The sequence below is a fragment of the Lonchura striata genome, chromosome 1A, assembly GCF_050655825.1.
Source record: "Lonchura striata isolate lonStrDom1 chromosome 1A, ASM5065582v1, whole genome shotgun sequence".
NCBI lineage: Eukaryota > Metazoa > Chordata > Aves > Passeriformes > Estrildidae > Lonchura > Lonchura striata.
Genome location: NC_140741.1, coordinates 61,347,603 through 61,361,264, shown reverse-complemented (window position 1 = coordinate 61,361,264; position 13,662 = coordinate 61,347,603). Strand labels below are relative to the sequence as shown.

General features: G+C 40.6%; 1 protein-coding gene across 12 annotated transcripts in view; it reads right to left on the bottom strand.

Annotated features, from left to right (window-relative positions):
• The window catches only part of TCF20 (transcription factor 20), a 130,479-nt gene that overhangs the window by 28,271 nt on the left and 88,546 nt on the right, over positions 1-13,662 (bottom strand). The window lies entirely within an intron of this gene.

The window sequence follows — 13,662 nt, the reverse complement described above, 5'->3', positions numbered from 1 at the left end:
AGGCTCCCCACCTCCAAATCATTTTAAGACCCGAGTTTGTTCTTGCATAGCCTGCAGCCCCCTCCTATGCCTAGCATTTCTCTGTATCAGTATTGACACTGAAAGTCAAGAAAGCTAGTCCAGCCAAAAATTAGCCTGATTAAAATGGGAATGGGGTGAGGGAAGGATTTGCTGGCTAGATCTCCCACCTGACTCGCTGCAGTCACAGAGCACTACTTCTGGCAGAAGGGGAGGTGTGGACAAGAAGAATGGCTTCTAACAACCCTAATTTAGCCTAGATGAAATTACCACCATATTTCATCTTCACAATAGATTCCTCAGTGAAGCAGAAATGGTTTACATGGGGCACTCTTCACTCATTTGTACCTCTAACAGCAAAGAAGCCTTGACCTTTTGCTACACTCCTACCTCCCTCTGCCCTCATCCGTTTCACTTCCCCCAGCCCTTGCCCTGCACTCATCTTTGTCCTAATTTACCCCACAGTGACACAAAATAATCAAGGGCTGCTATCAAAATAAAAAAGGGAATTTCACTAAATCAGAGGGGAATTCTGAAAAAGGAGTTTTAGTTGTGGCAAGGAGAGGGACAAGTCTATGAAAATTGACATTACTGTGAGAGCAACTCAGAACTTCAAAGGGCCTTTTCAGGATGATGATTACTTTGTTAACTCCCTACACTAGGGCTAATCAGTCTCTGTGCCCAATGTGCAGGCTGTGCTCTTCTGGACATTTGCTCCATTCCCCACTCCCATCCACCCTCCTGGCTTGATGCTGCAGTAGGAACAAGCTGATGAAGTCAGCTAACCGCAAAATTCTTATTCCCATATTCCAAATAGCTCTGTGCCCACATCTCCAGCTACAGACCTTCTCCCTCAACATGGCTCTAGCCACTTATGCTTACCCATAGCTTTAGCAATACAAGACTGCTGTTGAATGCTAATTGCTTACTAATGAAAACTAATCATCATGCAATTAAACTTTAATCACTAAGCAGCTGGCTGGGTTCCAATCCATAACAATAAAGGCTTATTAATAACTTTTTGCCAAAGTGCTCTACCCATGAAGGCTATCCTCTACACAGAGTCCAGCTAAGTGTATAAAATTGTTTGGAAAATATTTCCTCTGCCAACAAACCAGCCAGAGCACAATAGGGTAACAGCAGAATAGTATAAATTAGCTAAGAAGGATGGGTTTAAGATCCAGGGAACCCAAACTACTCTTCTGGTTCCTTCCATAACCTCAGGCACAATGTGCTACACAGAAAAAACTTCTTTTCTCCAGTTCTTGTCTCTGCAGAGTAACATTCTTTAAGGCAAAAAACTAGTTATAATTTTGCTGTAGTTTCTAAAATTATTACATGAATACTCATCATACTTCAGTTTTATTTTTACTCATCTTTCTAAATCTAGGGAAATTAATCTAACCTCTTCCAGAACATATTTCTCTAATTAAAAAATATATTGAGGTTATATAACTAGGTTTATAATGGACAGATTAAAATCTACTTTTGAAAAGAAGAAAGTTTAAAACCTGCTTTCTGCAAAGCCACAAAGATGATGAGATGGCAGGAGCACCTTTGTTATGAAGACAGAGAGCTGGGGTTGTTCAGCCTGGAGAGAAGGCTTCCAGACAGACCCTTCCAGTATGTAAAGGAGCTTATAAAAATGATAGAGAGCAACTTTCAACATGAGCAATAGTGACGGAACAGTGGGGAATGGTTTTAAACTAAGAAAGGTTTAAATTAGGTATTAGGAGGAAATTCTTTACTGCAAGGATGAAGCACTGGATGGCTGTAAAGTGAAGCTGTGGATGCCCCACATCCCTGGAAGTCTTCAAGGCCAAGTTGGATGTAGCTTTGAACAGCCTGATCTCATGGAAGTGTTGCTATAAGACCTCTTCCAACCCAAACCATCCTGTGAATTCATGATTTTTAAAGTAATTTCATACCACCATCAGTAAGTTTTGCCTGCAGAATTCCTATCCCAATCTGGCATAAAGCCTTATGTGTAAATAACTTTTTATGAACTTGGTTTGCATTGCCATGTTTGGAGAGCTTTCCTTTATTATGAATAGTAGAACACGAGTATAATCGAAGCATTATTCTTGCTTATTCAGTGATCAAAGAATTCAATATAATGCTTATTTTAAAATAAAATAGAAAAATTGTAGATTTTTTTTTATTTAAAAAGGTCTTACAAAAGATAGTAACACCTTTCTAATAATCTACTAAATATTATATAAAAGAAAGTAATGAATTCTTACCTTCAAAAATTCAAAGGTTATCTCATTTCAAAGTCAGTAAGACAGATGAAAGATGAAAAAATAATTTTTTTTTCCCCCCAAAAATCAGGAAAAATACTTTTAAGTCTACATTTTTGCCTAATTGTAATCAAATATACACCATTTAAAATACAGAGGCATGGAGCAGAATAAACTTATTTCCTAGTAATGTTGTTCGAACAAAGCTAAAGGAATACAGCTGAAATGACAACCATCTGGAATTAGTCTAAGTTTAAAAAATTGGTTCATTTTAAGTTAACAAAACACCAACAACACAACTCTCCTCCAAAATGTTGGGGAATCTTAACAAGCTTTTTACCAGCACAACTTAAAAAGATTCAAGCTAAAATGACACAAAAATAGATCGTATTCACTCACTATTGAAAATTTAATAAGAGTTTGGCATCCCTATGGTAACAGGCAATTGAAATCTTACAAAAAAAAAAAAAATAAATACTGTGTGAGCTTGTGGGTAAGTCAGACAAAAAGCTCTAAACCTTTCTCTAGGAACCTCCTGCACAGAGAAGGCCCCATTCACATGTAGAAGAGCTTCCTCAAAATTAATTTACTTAAATGTATTTTTAAATTAAAACTGTACAGAGATTATGAGGATCTCTGATGCTTTACAGAAAGGCAACTGTGGAATGAGCAAGCTGCTTTTTTGCATACAAGTTTCCAGTGCTCTTGGCTACAACTCATGTAAGTGGGCAAACATCCTATTCTTTCCCAATACTCCATTGTCAGTAAATCTATTTTCCACTTTCCTCACTCCACATGCAAGACAAACAGTAAAATATAAAACCACATGCAAGCACAGACATAATGCCTGTACTTTGGGATAAACTAATGTGCAAAGGAGTCTGCTAATAAAGATGCACAGAAAGTACTTCCTGCATCTTCTCTTCCCCATTACGAAGGGGTCAATACTGGACTCTTTCCTCTTACCAGCATCATCTTTATGCTTGAGATCTCAACTAAAATGTGCTAAAATGTGCTTCCTATCACCTGCAGTCCATAATCACCAAAAGGCTGCACCAAATTCACCTCACTTCTACTCACAGCAAAGCCAAAGAAAACCAATTTCATTTCACAAATGTAATACTAGCTTCTGATAATTTAAGATATTGAAACATTTGCATCGGACATGTACATGTGGATTCTGTCTGCTCAGCTCTTTCTAAGGTTTGTGGTACCAATGCACAGAGCTGCTGTGAGCCACCAAGTGCTGCAGCAGTAGTGATTCACACTTCCAGGTCCCCAAGAGAGGAAGGCAGTGAACTGAGATACAACAGGGGCTCCTCCGAGGTTCTCCTCCCTGTGGAGGATTACTCTTACACACCAGGAGTCATGATAGCAGAGTTCCAGTGGCACAGCAGATGGCATTGCCTTTCTGAGAAAACCAAATCTGAAGTTCATAATTCAGCTGTCTTTCAGAATTTCTCCTCCACCCAAAATTTCATGCTTTCTTATTTTTGTAATACTGCAGAAGAATATTAAAGATGCTGCCATTTCCTGAGGAATGAAAACTAGTATCATGCTAGTGTGCACATTTCCAGCTCAGACAACTAGGTATTTGGGCATAGTCTGTCAGTGAAAACCAGGAATTCAGCCACTTTAGGGGTAACTGTAGAAACTGCCTCAAGGTTCTGTGGCAATCCTCAGTTGAAGGGCTAAAGCATACTAAAAGCTGTTTCCAGAGATAAAAACAAGCAATGTTCTTAATACACCCCTTTTCCAATCACTGCTGGCAGTGATTTTAAATCTGCCACTGGTTTCCCTTTCCTCACAGTAAAAAATTAAAAAGCTCCACTGTCACTTCTTCCTACTCTTGAAATGTGTCCCTACTAACAGAGCTCTAGGTGTAGAAATACAACTGTTACTTCCTGTGTGTTGTCAGGCATGTTATTTTTGAAGCAGCAGATTATTATTTCAGTTGAACCCCGACCTAACACAGAACTCCACTTGAGGGTTGTTGTTTTTTTTTTTTTTTTCTTTCATGCTTTGGTTTGGAGGGGAGGGGGGGTGAGGGTGGGTTTGGGGGAGAAAAAATTACTAGGTTCTGTATGTTCTTCTCTACAAAGAAAGATGATGAATAAAGAGTTAACATTCTTCTCCTAACACAATTAAATAGTAGTACCATAGACCTGAAACCCTTTCAAATGCTTGTGGCACCTGGGCACAATTTTATGTTACAGCTAAATTGATCTAATAGTTATCATTACCAGTGGAAAGGACATCCTTCCGAGATGCAGCAAGCATGGTTCAGGGGGTAAGCAGAGTCAGATGGCTGATCTGGCATGAAGATCTCCCTCCCCAGGCTAGTCTTCTAATGGATTATCTGGCTACATATCAACCCACTGTGCAAATGCAGAGGTGGAAGATCTAGTGCAAGTGAAGTAGTGGAAGCAAACCACTTGCAAAGAGGATAAAGTAGGATCACTCCTCATGACAGCAACTCCCTCCTGGTCTGGCTTAGGGGTGAGAGAGCCACCTGTGCCAAAGGAGACATCCAGAATGAACTGACACCTTTATACTTGTATGGTACTACAGTAGTCAGGTTTCTGGGCCTAGAAACTGTTTTGCTTTGTTTTGACAAAGGCAGCTAACCTTCCACAATTTTCCCAGTTCATACCAATTTTCTGGCTTAGACACTTGATTAGCTATGCAGCAAGGAATCTTTTATAAGTAATTACTTAGAGAGCATGGGAGCTTTTTTGTTAGACTTTGACTTCCCAAATTTGAGAATATAAATAGCTTAAATCCTAGTGATGGCTCCAGGCACCTTTCTTTACCCAATTTACAGCTAGGGTCCAGAATGGTAGAGGTAAACAAAAGAAAATGGTTCTATGAAAGCATCAGAGTAGAACGGCCATTTTCTCCAAATAAGATACTGTGGAAGATCAACTATCAGGAGTCTTAAGTCAATAACAACTTACCTGTGCAAAACCAGGAGCTGGGTAACATGCAAGCCTACCTCTAACACTACCACTAACAAAGACATACTCACAACATGAGGCACAAGGCTGCCACTGCCCAACAGTCATGAAAAATTCAAGTATCTAGTATCAAGCTGAAGAGAAAGAGACTTCAGGCATTTAGGTTCTAAATTTCTCATCACTAAAGTCTACCAGACCTACAAAACAGGCCTGTTAAGAGCCCTGAAGCATGTAGATTTCTCGACTTTGCATGAAGAGCAGGTTTTGAAAAGAATCCATGGAGAGCTGGACAAAATTACAGTCTGGTGACAGAAAACACAGTATCTTCTGCTACACTTTAGATCATGGACAGGTTTCACCCTCCACCATTTGTTACCCTAAAGTTCACCTGACTGAAACTCAAGATGATCTCTTCAATAAGGAGCAACAAAGGAAACAGGTTCCAAGGACTCCTTTCCACGTATAAGGATTTAAACATTTCTAAAGCTGGGAGAGATGCAGAGATTGATGAGAAAAGCATTACATTTCTTAGACCTTTTAAAAGAGATCTTTGAAAACAAACTTTCCTTTCACAGAACACTCTCAGCAGGAACACAAGCTACATTTATCTTCAGCAAGGTCAATTCAGATAAGAGTAGGAGTAGAAGAAAAAAAAATGCAAACAAACAAGAAAACTCATCCTTACCAGAAGTAATACATGTGCTGGGGCAGAGCCTCTGCCTTGGGAAAAAACATATCTTATAAAAAAGCTCTGTAAGAAACAGCATACCACCTACTAGTGAACAGCTTTTTAGAAAACAATAGCTGAACTATCTTTAATTCAACTTAACACAAAGAATGTTCTCTGCATTGTTCTTCTCTTCATTTACAGCTTCATATATTTAATACTGAGAATAAAGACCATAAATTCTTCTGAACATTAAAACTGCTGACAACTACCAAAGTGACTCCATAGTTGTTGTTTCAAAGGTAACCAATAGTTCATCTTACATGGAAATGAACTTCTCATTAATAGAAAAATGGTGAAAAAATAGACAAGACAGCAAACTTTCTAGCCACCTACAGTATTTGAAAGAAAACATTTTACAAACAATAGGATCACCTAGCACTAAGGAGATGGCATTTTTTCAGTTTAAGATTTCATCAGCATTGGAACAAAAAAAGCCTAACTGCAAGAAGGCCACTTAGCACCATTACTATGCATTAACAGTTTATGACGGAGACAGACTCCTTGGCAGTTAGACTCATCTGCTGGGGTATCTAATTTGAGCCTCAAAATAAGGAGAAGGATTAAGTCATTCTGCATCTGAAGCAGCCCAATTAATTGGATCACATTCTCAGAATCCAAAAACCATAGCAGAGTGACCAGAGTAAAAGAAACATCTTTTTGCCTTCAAGAAAGGCAGATTCTAGCACTTTGAAAACCACCTGAATTGCTGCTTAGCAGATAATACACAGCATTTTCAGTCCAGAGTGAAAACAGACTTTAAGGAAAGCTCAGATCTCAGGAGAGTCACTTCGGAATTTGATAAACCTTTGTAAGATAACACCTTCTCAAAAATTCTTCTTGAGCATCTGGTACAATTTGATCTTTGAGCACCTTCACATTCATAAAAATCCTTTCTTGAGATTGACTGTGGGACAGTTGACAAAAAAACTGCAGTAAGACAGACATTTATTCATATGAGAAACTATTTAGCAAGAAAAATTATTTTCTGATCTTGGAAAGCATGTGAGAAACAGGTGTTCAGGGGAAAAATTCTATATTGAGCTTTCACGTGATGAAAAATAGGTGAACTTGTGTCAGAAGAAACACGGGACGGATTACTTGTATCACTACCTACATCAATAGCCTTTGACTAGAGGTTTAAGTTTCCCATTTCTATACTAGAGTGCTGCATAAACAACAGCAACTGAGCCAGGTGTCTAAATAAAGTATTTCAACTCACTTAAATGGTATGGATTCAGTTTAAATTGGTGCATAGTTACTCTACTGGTACCACAGACAGTTTATGTAATTTTTAGTTATGGGACTATTTAATTTGCACAGAATGAGTTACATACATGAATTATACACTTCCAGGATCATGACCCTTCAAATACCATAAGCTAATGTCCTTCCTTACCCGTAGACAAAATCCAAGAGCTACATTCCTCTGCACACATCTCTCTACTTGTTCCTGGTAGGAAGCAGCTACTTGATTTGCACATCTGCTTTTCTATGACAGCAACACTAACGAACTGCATGTCAGAGGAAAAAAGAGAAAATGCACTTGCAAACCATAGAGAAGGTAAAGAAAAAGCATATGCAACAAGCATAGGAAATCAGCTGTGTGAGCCAGAAGGCTTTCCTCAGGCAGCGGGGGCAGGACAGTTGAGCTCTACAGAGCCTTTCCACTGCCTGGGGATGGCTTCTGGCAGGCAGACCTCCGAATACCCCATGGCCATCTCAGTGCTGCACAAAACCCTCTGAGAGCTGAAGGGATGACGATACACTGCTTCCACAGGAGAACCCAGCACAACAGCTTGCTACAATAGGAAAAGAAAAATGCTAGAAGAAAACCTTTTCCATTATTTGTCACAGGGGTGATAAACAGATTACTCTTATGGATCTCATATAAAGGAGCCCAGCATCATGTTAGGATACTGTGTTTGTATGAGACACAATACAGAGCTTTAAACTCTGATTTGGGAGGGGGACAGTATTAGGCTTGTCCTTGGCAAGCTGTGGGATGAGATGCAAAGGCTAGAGGAACAGGGTGCTAGTGAGGGCACACTTAAGAGTCTTACAGAGGTGAGCCAGGGACTCCTGAGGTAACAGGGATACCATGCCAACAGGGATACCAGCAGGAAAATATCTCAAAGGAATTAAGGGCTGTTCCTCTGGGAAGGTGATGCAGTGAACAGTCTGGCCAAGATGCCTTTACACCAAAGCACAGAGGATGGGCAACAAACCAAAGGAGGGGCATGATGCCACCGTGCTGCTGGAAAGTTGTGATCCTGCTGCCATTACTGAAACTTGGTGGGACAAATTGTGTGACTGGATTGTGACTATCAATGGGCTGTTCAGAAGAGACAGAAAGGAGGGAGAGGTGGAGGGGCTGCCCTCTATGTCAAGAGGTGCATTGAGTGTGAAGAGCTGTCTCTGAAGAACAGCCATGAGCAGCTTGAAAGACTGTGGTTAAAAATCAGACTCTGAGGCAACAAAAGGAACCTTGTGGCCAGGGTCTGCTACAGCTGCCTGACCAAGGGGAGCCTATCCTCAGCCTTCTTGCCCCAATTACAGGAGGCATCGTGCTCACAAGCTCCAGTCCTGTTGGGGGACTTCAGCCACCTTGACATCTACGGGGAAAGTAGCAAGGTAAACTGCAGGCAATCCAGGAGACTCCTGCATGGAAGATGGCTTCTTGAGCCAGGTAAAAGCCCTACCAGAGGGAACCTGATACTGCATTTGATGATCACCAGTGTAAATTTGGGATATCAAGATAGGAGGCAGTCTGGGTTGGAGTGATCGTGCATGGGTGGATTTTGCAGTCCTGAGGGATATAGGTCAGGCAAGGAGTAAAGTTAAGCCCCTGAACTTCAGGAAAGCAAACTTCCAGCTCTTCAAGGAGATAGTCAATAGGGTACCCTGGGAGACTGCCCTCAGGGACACAGGAGCAGAACTGAGCTGGCAGATTTTTACTGAAATCTTCCACAGAGTTCAAGAGCTAGCAATTTCAAGGAGCAAGAGACTGAGCAAGGAAGGCAAGAGACTGGATGGCTGAGTAGGGAACTTCTGGTCAAACCAAAGGGAAAGAACTAAAGACACAGGCAGTGGAAACAAGGACAGGTAACATGGGAAGAATATAGGGGTGAAGTTCAGTTGTACAGGGATAGTTTCGGGAAGGCCAAGGCAAAGCTGGAACTGAAAAGAAATGCAAGGAATAACAGGAAAGTCTTCTATAGGTAGGTTAACCAGAAAAGCGAGGACTAAGAAGGTGTACTCCCCACCATAAACAGTGCTAGCAAACAGTGGATGAAGAGAAGGCTGAGGTACTCAACTTTTTTGTCTCAGTCTTCAATGACAACATCTCTTCCCCACACCTCTCAAGTGGATGGATGACAGGATGGGGACTGGGGTAGGAGAGTGTCCCTCAAACTGTATGCAAAGATCAGGTTCACAAACACTTGAGGAACCTGAATGTACACAAGTCTATGGGATCTGAAAAGATGTATCTAGGATTTCTGAGACAGTTTGCTGATGTAATTTCTAAACCATGCACCATGGTATTTGAAAAGTTGGTAGTCAGGTGAAACCCCAGGTGAGTTGAAAAAGGGAAACATTGTACACATGTGTAAAAAGGGCAGAAAGGAGGACCCTGGGAATTACCAACCTGTCAGCCTCACCTCTGTGCCTGGGAAGATCATGGATCCTCCTAGAAGCTGCACTAAGGCACACAGGGGACAGGGAGGTGATTCAGGACAGCCAGCAAGACTTCACCAAAGGGCAAATCCTGCCTGACCAACCTAGTGGCTTTCTATGATGGAGTGACTCCTGCCTCCCTGGGAAAGGGTGAGGATCTAATTTATATGTAATGCTTTTGAAATGTAAGGCTTTTGACAGTCCCACACAACACCCTTCTTTCCAAACTGGAGAGTGATGGATTTGACGGATCAGATGGATTAGGAATTGGTTGGACAATTCCATCAAGAGGGTAGAGATCAACAGCTCAGAGTCCCAGTGAGCATCACTGACCAGTGGTGTCCCTCAGGGGTCTGTATTGGGACCAGAGTTATTTATTATCTTCATTAATGACACACATGAAAGGATCAAGTGCACCCTCAGCAAGCTTGCACATAGCACCAAGATGAGTGATGCTCTTCTAAACAGACTCAAAAGTGAGCACATGGGAGTCTCACGAGATTTAACAAGACCCAGTGCAAGGTGCTATACCTGGGTTGGGGCAACCTCCAGTATCAACACCAGCTGGGGGATGAAGGGATCAAGGTCAGCCTTGCCAAGAAGGACTTGGGAGTGCAGGTGGACAAGAGGCTGGACATGACCCAGCAATGGCACTCACAGCATAGAAAGCCAGTTGTACCCTGTAACCCAATTTGGGTTGCATCCAAAGGAGTGTGGGCAGCAGGATGAAGGAGGGGATTCTGCCCCTTTGCTCTGCTCTGGTGAGACCCCACTTGCAGTGCTGCATCCAGCTCTGGGGTCCTCTGCACAAAAAAGGATAGACCTGTTACAGCAGTTCCAGAGGAGGCCACCAAAATGATTAAAGGGACAGAGCACCTCTCCTTACAAGGAAAGGCTGAGAGAACTGGGAATGTTCAGCCTGGAAAAGAGAAGCCTTCAGGGTGACTTAATTGTGGCCTTCCAGTACTTGAAGGGAACATACCAGAGAGAGGCTATTTACAAGATGTAGTGACAGGACAAGGTTGAATGGTTTCAAACTGAGAGTTGGTTTAACATAGGTATTAGGGAGAAATTCTTTACTGTGAGAGTGAGGCACTGGAACAAGTTATCCAGAGCAGTTGTGGATAGCCCATTCCTTGAAGTGTTTAAGGCCAGACTGGATGGGGCTCTAAGCAGCCTGGTCTAGTGGGAAGTGTCCCTCCTGACAGCAGAGGTTTGATCTTTAAGATTTATTCCTATTCAAGTAATTCTATGATTCTATAACAAAACAAAATGTACACACAAGACAGTGGTCCCTGACTCTGAAAGTTCAGTCTTATAAACAGATAAAAAAATTGATCTAGACAGAACAGTGGAGAGCACTGAAAAACTACATATTACTTATCATAAACCAAAAGTAAGCAGTATTCCTTGCAGCCTTAAATAGAAGGATTGGGAGGAAATAATTTTAAAATCAAATGAGATTGTGAATCTGAGCGACATGAAAATCAGAATAAAATGACAGACAATCGATTAAGGATGATGTAGATTAAAAGCCATGTTTTAAAGTGAGATTTTGAAAACTCACTATGAATTCAAGAATAATTTTTGAGTTTGTGCTGGAAGAACATGAATCTGGAGAAGAAAGGAAGCTCTACAGGACTCTGGAAGAAAGTGACTGAGTTACCAAAAGCTACTCAAAAGCATCCTATTCCAGGATATAAAACAAAAGCATAAGCAAACTTTAGTGAGCCCCACAGAAAAAACATGAAGTAATGAAAAACAGTCTGAAGAACACAGTGGAAAGCAAGAAGGTAATCAAAAGACACAGGCAGGTGGAACATCATTTCAAGAGTAGCACAGCTGATAGTCATAATGTAGTCGACAGAAAAATGGAAAATTAGGCACTGGATCTGAACCTTAACTGGCAAAAAATCATCATAAACACTGATTACAACTGCAGTAGAGCACAACTGAAGCCACAGTGGAGGACAAGAGCCCCAGACAATGCACTCAAAGAACTTAGAGATTAAAAAAGAAAACTGAAATTAAGAGGTAGTTGCAAAGGCAAGAGAGGCCAACAAGCATTTTGTACACTCTTTTCTAAAAATAAAAGAGGAACATTTATTTCTAGTGGCATTATGAGGGAAAAGACAGAGGAGTTCAGGATTGAGGGAAAGAGGTAGAGGAAGAAAACACAAAGTTCAAGAGAGATAAGGAGATATATTTGTAAGGTGACATAAAGGTAGATGAAACGGTTCAGAAGAGGAAAAAAAAAATTCACTTGTAAGGAAGAGATGATTTTAACAGTTGGAAGAAAGTGCCAAAGAGTAAGCCATAGCACATTCAATCAGAAAGTCATGAAGATTCCATGCAGAGAAAGAACTAGACGTCAAACAACATGCACAAACCCACATAAAAATGTGGATAATGGGCTGCTATTATTGAACTAGTTTGACTAGAGCTTCTCAACACAGCATGTTTTAGCACAGCTGGGCTTATGTCCTTTGCACAAACAGGAACAAAAAGGATCATTGGATGATAACTCAAGCAGTTCAAGAACTTGTAAAAAAGGCATTTGTTATTGGGAAAACCAGAATCCTAAGTAAAAGAAACACCCTACACACAGTAAAAAGAGAAAATCAGGCTGGAGAGATACAAATTCAAAATGCTGGTGAACTACCAGACAAATGAAAGCATGGCCACATTGCGAGTAGAATCCAAATGGTGGTGGAGAACCTGAAAGAAACCTTGCAATTATCAGAGATAAGAAATTGAGCAGTTGCATCAGAACAAGTACGCAGGCATGGCTCTATGAAAACCAAATGAAATTAACTGACTATGTTTAATGAGAGACTAGAAACAAGAATGCAAGCCAAATCAAGTTAGGGCAGAGAAGCATGTAATTACTGTCAAAGAACAGTTGAGTGAAAATTTAGAACAAGCCAAGAATCAAACTTGCAGATAAACTCATGGGGAGGAAACAAGCACACTGTATGTAACAATACAGAGGAAAGAAGATAAAAACTGGATCCCAACACTGTTTAGAAAAGGAAGAATCTGAAGGCAACAGAGAAAAAGTAGTTCTATGCCTCTTCCATGGGCTGACCCATGACAGAGAACAATGCAAAAGAAAAAATGACCATAAAAAAAGCAATGCAGGATACTGATGATGGCAAAGCAAGGCACATAACTGTGGTTTTAAAGCATCAGCTTCTGCCTCAGGAAATCAAGAACAGCAAGTGTGTCCATCCACAATCAGGCAGTTGTAAATAAAGTTCTTCCTTTGTCCCTGCTTTAGTTTTACCTATTTCTTCTCACTCATTGTATACTCACGCTCTGGAGAAAGTAAATTACCAGTGTCATTTGTGAATGCTGAACTCATCAGTATTAAACCCACACATATTTTACTCAATGCTTACAGACCTTTGTGCAATTCTGCTCTATCCACCTTATTTTGTAAGGACTGCAAATTCTCCTACAGTTGTATAATATGCATTATAATGTAGAGTAACTCACACTGGAAGGAGCCCCTGCTGAAAGGAGAGCCAACTTTGAAGGCAGATCCACCCTGAGATGTAAAGATGCTTAGGGTTCTGCCCAGAATCAAATTCTGTATCTCCAAAACCAGGGCATTCCACACCTTTTCTGTCATTTCCCCTCCCTCAATCCAATGTCTGATTACCCTTAATGAAATTTTTTGCCAATTGAACTAGAATTTTCATTGCTGCAATTTGTATCTGCTACCACTTCTCCTTTCACTCTATGACTCTAGAGCCCTAGAGAAAACGAAGTATCTAACATATATAAGATAGAAGGGCAAAGAGATCACTGTAGTAATGAGAAAGCCTTTGGACATCCAGAACTTTTACTCAGGTAATAAGCACCCAGCTTTTTCATGTCCAAAAACTCTTATCTGATCAGGTGTGGCAGAGATCTAAATGATGCCATCAAAAGGACATCACTTTTATTAAGAGTTTTATTAAAGATAAAAAATGTCTGTTTAAGACATGAGAAAAGAAAAAGGTAAAACAGTAGTCCAAGTGGTATGTATTTGCTAAAG